The 6941-nt window shown below is 37.1% G+C and overlaps 1 long non-coding RNA gene across 1 annotated transcript in view; it reads left to right on the top strand.

Moving 5' to 3' along the window:
- Positions 1-6941, top strand: part of LOC103456694 (uncharacterized) — an 81180-nt gene that overhangs the window by 57524 nt on the left and 16715 nt on the right. The window lies entirely within an intron of this gene.

Below are 6941 nucleotides of genomic sequence, written 5' to 3'. Positions count from 1 at the left end.
GAAATGTTTTCAAACTCATATCATGCAGCTTTTAAGTTGAGGGCTGTCGATCTGGCACTACAGGAGGGAAATRGAGCCGCTGCATTTAAGCTCGGTGTGAACGAAACCATGGTTCGGCTTTGGAGACGGAGTGCAGCGTCCTTAATATATGCAGTAGATTTATTAAGACGCCGCCCTCTGCTGGGTCCTTATGGAAAACAGAGAGCAGGTTCCAGTTTTTATTTTTATTTTTATTTTATTTTTTTAAAGGACCCCTTCTTTTCAATATTCATATTCTCCCAATGGCTAAGGTTATAACAGGACATAGGATTAGCTACCACAATTATGCGGATGATACACAGCTCTACATCACGATGTCACTAGGTGACTCTGAACCCATCCAATCACTGAATAGATGCTTAGAACAGATCAATCTAAATTGCGGGTTTTGATGTCTTAGGTTTGAGAATCCTTGCAAGATGTCGCTCTGCTAAAACTCTGTTCGAGGAGACCCCATAAGGGCAAGTCCTCACGTGGGTCGATGTTTTTAATGTTTTTATCTTTTTTAATCTTTTTCAAAATCTCTTTCTCTTTCTCACTGTTTATTCTGTTTTTATTTTTGCTTTAATTATGTAAAGCACTTTGAAATGCCTGGCTGCTGAAATGTAAATCAAATAAATTTGATTGATTGATTGATTTAAAAATACGTTGAAGTAGTGCTACTTTTACTTGATAATAATCTTTTGGGCACTCTACCTACCTTCTTGTCCGAAGAATCTCAATTTCAGCAACGTTCAAGTGGTCAAAACTCTGTGAAAATATGAAAACATCGATGCATCCTGCCCTGAGCTAAATGTTTGTACTAGCCAGTGTTAACACTGTAGCACAGTTAGCAATGAAGAAAACTAGGATAACAGCTTGCAAAAAAAGAAAAACAGACTCATTGGAATGTTTATGACCCACATATTGCTTATTAGACCAGCAACTAAGACTTGACAGGAATATTAGCTAAAACTGAATCTCTGTATGTTGTTTTTGTGCGCTAGCATTAGCACAACAGAACAGTTAGCTGCAACATGAAGTTAAAAAAGTGTCAGGTACAGTCGGTAATTCACAAAGTTGTTTTAATTGGTTTTTAATGCTAGTGTTGTTGAGGATGTTACTTTTATAACATCCAGTAAGGAAATAATAAAAACATGCTTTCAGTGTTTATTGTTTGCTTTTTTGCTGATGTTTTGTACAATTCTGCTTACGTATTTCACAGAGTTGGTAAACTTACACTGCATAGCATATTCCAAAATAAAATTGAAAGACAAATTGACCAAATAGCTTGTTAGTCTACAGAAAGTGAGGAAGAATGGAATGCAAGGGTTTTTTAAAGAAATGTATTTTCAATTACAAACTGAAACATTTTCTATAAGAAAGGAAAAGATGGAACTTTCCTGTGATTCACTGAAAGAATATTTATTTGTATGATCACCATTTCTGAGAACTGCGTCACGGCTATTGCATGGAGTTGGTATTTTTTGGTTTTAGAATAGATTTCTTTATTTTTTCAAGAACTGATTTTGTTTGCGCCGCTTCTTGAAGTCTGTTTGAAAAGCAACAACGTGCAACTGAGACATAAAACGTCATCATTTGATGAGTTGCAAAAGATTATAGCTTTTAGCTAATTCACATCTGCAGTCTCTTGGCAGGTCAACATAGAAAAAGAAAGCATAAGAACAGCTAGGAATCGACATAAAAATGGTCAATAATATCTTTTGATAGCCTGCCTTTTCATAGATGTCTTCTAATCGTTACAGTTCTGACAAGCAGATCTGCAGATCCTCATCTTCAGCCTGGGGCTGACCGTTGGCTCTGCTTTTGTTTTCTATTTTTCACACCTTTGTAGCTTTAATTTGAACCATTTCAGCCAATTTCTCCTGAGCCGGCTACCATTTTCTGCACTTTTGTGTATATCTTTATTCTCTCCAGAATTTACTTTTCAACTGCTGTTCATCTGAACAATGAAATCCAATTATTGAGACAGTAACAGCAAATCAGCAGCCTGAAAGTGGTGACTGTTTCATCTGTTAGATTTCTCTTACTCTGTTATGCCTTCCAGTAAATTATCTGCCATTTACAAATTTAATTTCTACCGACAACAACTGGCTGTTGGTGTTCATTTTTTCACAAGATCTGACTATATATCCAAAATTAAGAAAAATAAAATGTGTGAGGATACAATGGAACATGTGCCCTAATTAAAAACCTTTAAAAATTGTATTAATATGAGATAGTGAAGACTAAATTGGTACGTAGGGGTCAAAAGAGTGAAAACCATGTAAAGTTAGCTTGCATTTGCTGGAAAACACTCAAGTGCTGACTAAAAAGCAACTCTAAAAAAATTCTAAAAATTTCAGACTAACTATTGGTTCCAACAAAATAGTACTTGAATAAAAACTGAAAACCTTGAACCATAAAAATCAGATGGATCTGAGGGAGTTTCAATATCCTTAAAAGACTCATTTAGTTCAATAATTTTGTTCAAAACAGTGACTCTGTAGATTATAGCATGACCACAATGTCATATGTTAGATCTATGGTGACACAAAACATGTTCCTTACATTTGTATTTATTCTTTTTGCAAAATGTCATTCTTAGATCATGAGATTTTAGTCAGAATGAGCTTCTTAGCTGCTCCAACTCAACATTTACAACTACACGTGAAAATAGCCGCAAACAGATGCGCAATTGTACAAATGTACATCTTTGAAAAGCAGAAGTGGAGCCTCCTGCACAACCAATGAGAGTACAGGAAGTGGTTTCTGGATGATAAGTCAACAACAAAACTTTTTTTTCTTCCAGCAGCCATTGTACAGTGCATAAAACCAGCTAACCATATAGGCTGGAACTCTGCTTGGGTTGCTAGGTAATGGGCGGAACTCCACTGGGGTTGCTAGGTAACCATGACACAGTGCCTGTCAAATGTGACTGAACATTCCAGAGGTTTTTGAAATGGCTTCTTTTCCAGACACCAAAAATCATGAACGTATTACCAAAAAATGGTTGGGTTGGGTATTTTAGCGCTTGGACTGCTTTTAGAAGCAGTAAAGTCTCATATTTAAATAACAATTTTTTAACAATTAAATTTGAATTTAATTGTTAAAACTTTTAAATAGTCTTATGTAAGCTGTAAACCAAGTTACATTTTACACCACATAGTCGCATTTTTAGATCTAAAGGAACTAAGAAGTAGCCACAAATAGACCTTTGGTAATAATCTTTGGACAGTTCAGTGAAAACGCGTCTCAGCTTTCAAAGTGTTTTTCCTCGTCTCTTTTTATTGGGACTCAGAGTCTCTGTGTCCCACTTAAGGCCCTTTATTCGGTGCCATGCGTGTCTCTGGGGCCGCACCAAACAGGAAACCGAGATCCTTACGAGACGGTGGAGCCATGCTCAGCATAAGAGATAAAACGGCAGAAGAATAGACGCCAGGGTCCAACAGGACTCCCACACCAAGCCTTCCTGTAAACTATTTTTGTCCCGTCTTCCCTCCCGACGGTTTATGTATGCATATACATGTCTTGGTGTGGACCCCTGAAATGCTCAGCCTCATAATTGCTGCTGTTATCTGTCACTGAACTCAATTTGCAACAAATAATTTTGAGGAAATTCGTGAAAATGACACAACATCAAAGCGTTGTGTCTTGAAATGCCAAAGAATTTCATTCAGGGTTCATTTACGAACAAGCAAATTATTTCTTACAGTGCACCGCGCTGGAAGTCGATTTAATGTAATCGCTTCACTCTCTCCATTTAAAATGTGTTTGTTCAACGTTTCTATGATGGTGGAAGACAATATTTTATTTCACAGGGTCAGATCAGAGCATGAACTAGTGGAAAACATAAAAAGATTATAAGGCACACTGTCGGCTTTTGAGGAAATTGAAGGTTTTTAGGTGCGCCTTATAGTGCGGAAAATACGGTAAATTTTTAGCCATTATTGCTGGTTCCAAACTTAGAAATTTAAAAAATTGCAAAATGGCACATTTTTTATGGGCAACTTTACATAAGAAATGGCTGTTAGAAGTCTTTAAACTTTATTTTTTATTAACTTTTTTGACATTTTCTCATTTAAATTTTATTTTCATCATTTTAACTTAATGTTATATTGCATTTTTCAATGAATATCTTTGAGACAAAGTATTTATCTTTTATTGTTTAAATAACTGTAGGCAATGTTCCTTATATTCATGCTAATACTGATTAATATTAGAATGTTTGTTAATTTATTCAGTAATCTGGATGTGGAAAATAACATTAACAACAACAAAAAAAACACCATACAGAAGTAAAAAATATATAAATCTTTTAAAATACATTTCAGATCATCAATCAAACATTGACATCAGACAAAATAACCTGAGTACCGTATTTTCAGCACTATAAGGCACCTAAAAACCTTCAATTTCCTTAAAAGCCGGCAGTGCGCCTTATAACCCGGTGCGCCTTATATATGGACCAATATTGAGCCACAACAGGTCTAGCAGCTACGGTAAGCAGCCGCCGACTTCATTTTCCCCCGTAGAAGAAGAAGTGCGTGGTGCATGCTGGGATAGTTGTCAGAACGCTGGTTTGTTAATAAAGTTTGATAATACATTTAAAGCCAGGGGGGGCAAAGAGACAGAGACTGCGGCGGCAGCGTGTCGGTTGGTCTGTGTTACCCAGAAAGCAGTTGGGCACAATATCACAACACCGTGAGTGAAACAACGACTGGGGCAGCCTACTAGATAAAGCACTGGAGACCATTTCTTTACAAATGTAGATGTGTAATAATAGAGTACGGAACAAATTGGTAACCCAAACTGAAGCGTCTATTCTATGCGCCTTATATATGAAAAAAGGTTTTAAAATAGGCCATTCATTGAAGGTGCGCCTTATAATCCGGTGCGCTTTATAGTGCGGAAAATACGGTAAATCCAAAAAGCAGAGTTTAAATGAGTTTTTCATTCATTAGGAGGGATAAAAAAAAGCTTTTCGAACCAACCTGGCCCGATGTGGAAACTAATTACTCTCCAAACCTAATAATTGACTGCGTCACCTTTGGCATCACCAGCTGCCATTAAGCATTTGGCTGGAAAGACAGTTTAACATCACTGAGGAGCAGGAAATTTGGTGGATGGTTCAACTTATTTTATGCTTTTGTGGCCACAAGAAGAGCTTTTACGAAGCTTTTTCACACAGCTGCTCTCAGTATCTGGTGAAGTACTTTCTCTAATGTTCTCTACTGGAAGACCGCAATGCTTTGAGGAGGCCACTCCAAAATGTTTTTGTTTTTTTGTAGATTTTAAGAGGAAGACTGGCTGGTGTGCGATGGATTATTGCAAAAGGTTGAGCTCATGGCCAGATATTAACCTTCAGTTTGGCAAACTCTGGTAGCTATATGAGAAAGTCTTGAAATTACAAGAATAAAGCTGTACAAGAATTAAGACGAAATAATATGAGAAGAGTCATAAGATCAGAAGAATAAAGTCATAATATTCAAATTTTTATTTATATATTATTTCAACTTTATTCTCATAATTTTAGGACTTTATTTTATTTTCTTAGCATAGCTCTAATGCTCCGTCGTAGCCTACAACCTTTGATTTGGTTCAGTTGAAGTGAACTCTGGTTCGGTTCAGATGCATATGTGAACGTCAAGCGGACTGGAGACCGCTCCAAAACCAGGAAGTGGACTACAGTGCAGGGCATTCTGGGTAAATACAACGAAAACAAAGGCGCTAGCAGAAAAAATGGCTCTTCGTCTTTTACCAAAGACAAAAGAGAAATGCTACAAACGGTATCCTACAAACGTTCCCATTTTATCCATTTTTGCCTTTTTTCTTTAATCCATCAAGTTTATTTGTATCGCATATCTCAGCAAAAGGCAGGTCAAGGTAAAAACACAAAAATAAAAACATAATTAAGCCACAAATTCAGAAAGCAGTAACAAACATTACATTTTATCAAGTGCCAAAATGATCAATACACATCAAATAAGTTGATCAATGTTTCATTCATAATGATTCAGATCCAACCAAGTCGGTGTTTAGCCTTGACTTGAAGAAGCTCATTGTTTCTGCTTTTTTGCAGTTTTCTGGACGTTTATTCCAGATTGTTACATAATTGTCCACCTGATTACTTAATTAGCTTCCCAATAAAACCACAAACAGCTTCTGTTGATGTTAACAAGTTTAAAATAAACGGCAGCATCTTCAACAACTGAAAACGATCATTGGTTTCTAATTCAGTTTGCAGTTATGTTGTATTTCTTTTCTCATACTTAAAAGTAAATATTATGTTTTGAGTTGGAATTTTCTTTAAAAAAGTGAACTCATGTTTAAATAAGTACATTTTGATTACAAAAACCCTGAAAACTGTGATCCGTTTGCATGCAGGAAAACATTTTGGACCGCATTGCGTTTCCATATCGCCGTACAACTTCTGCTGATTTAGAAAACGACCACATACAGTATTATATTAGTTACAGATGAGCGAGGAAGCTCCCCTAATGCTGTTATGATCACTCCGAAGCGAGTACCTCAACATTCAAGCGGGCCAAAAAACTGACGCTCTGCCAATTGGCAAACGGTTAGAGGTCAAGTGAGAAATTACGCGCGTTTGCATTGCAGGTGTTGGAAAAGCAGACAGCAGCAGGTGGTCTCATCACGTTGTTGTGCTCTACTGTTGCTTGTAGCAAGTCATGTGGAAAAGTGGAGAGGAGCACTTAGGGTTGTCTGTGCCTGATTAATAAGGACACAGAGAGGCAAATATGTGCACACAGTCACCGGGTAATGAGCCGCAAATGTGATTAGGTCTTTACGCCGCACCTGCTTCCAATTGAGCTTAGAGCTTAGCAACCCTATGCAAAAACCACTGCACGCACACACACACACACACACACACACACACACACACACACACACACACACAC

Source organism: Poecilia reticulata, linkage group LG20 (assembly GCF_000633615.1).
Source record: "Poecilia reticulata strain Guanapo linkage group LG20, Guppy_female_1.0+MT, whole genome shotgun sequence".
Lineage (NCBI taxonomy): Eukaryota > Metazoa > Chordata > Actinopteri > Cyprinodontiformes > Poeciliidae > Poecilia > Poecilia reticulata.
Note: the sequence above shows the minus strand (reverse complement) of the source record. Positions and strands in the feature narration are given on the sequence as shown.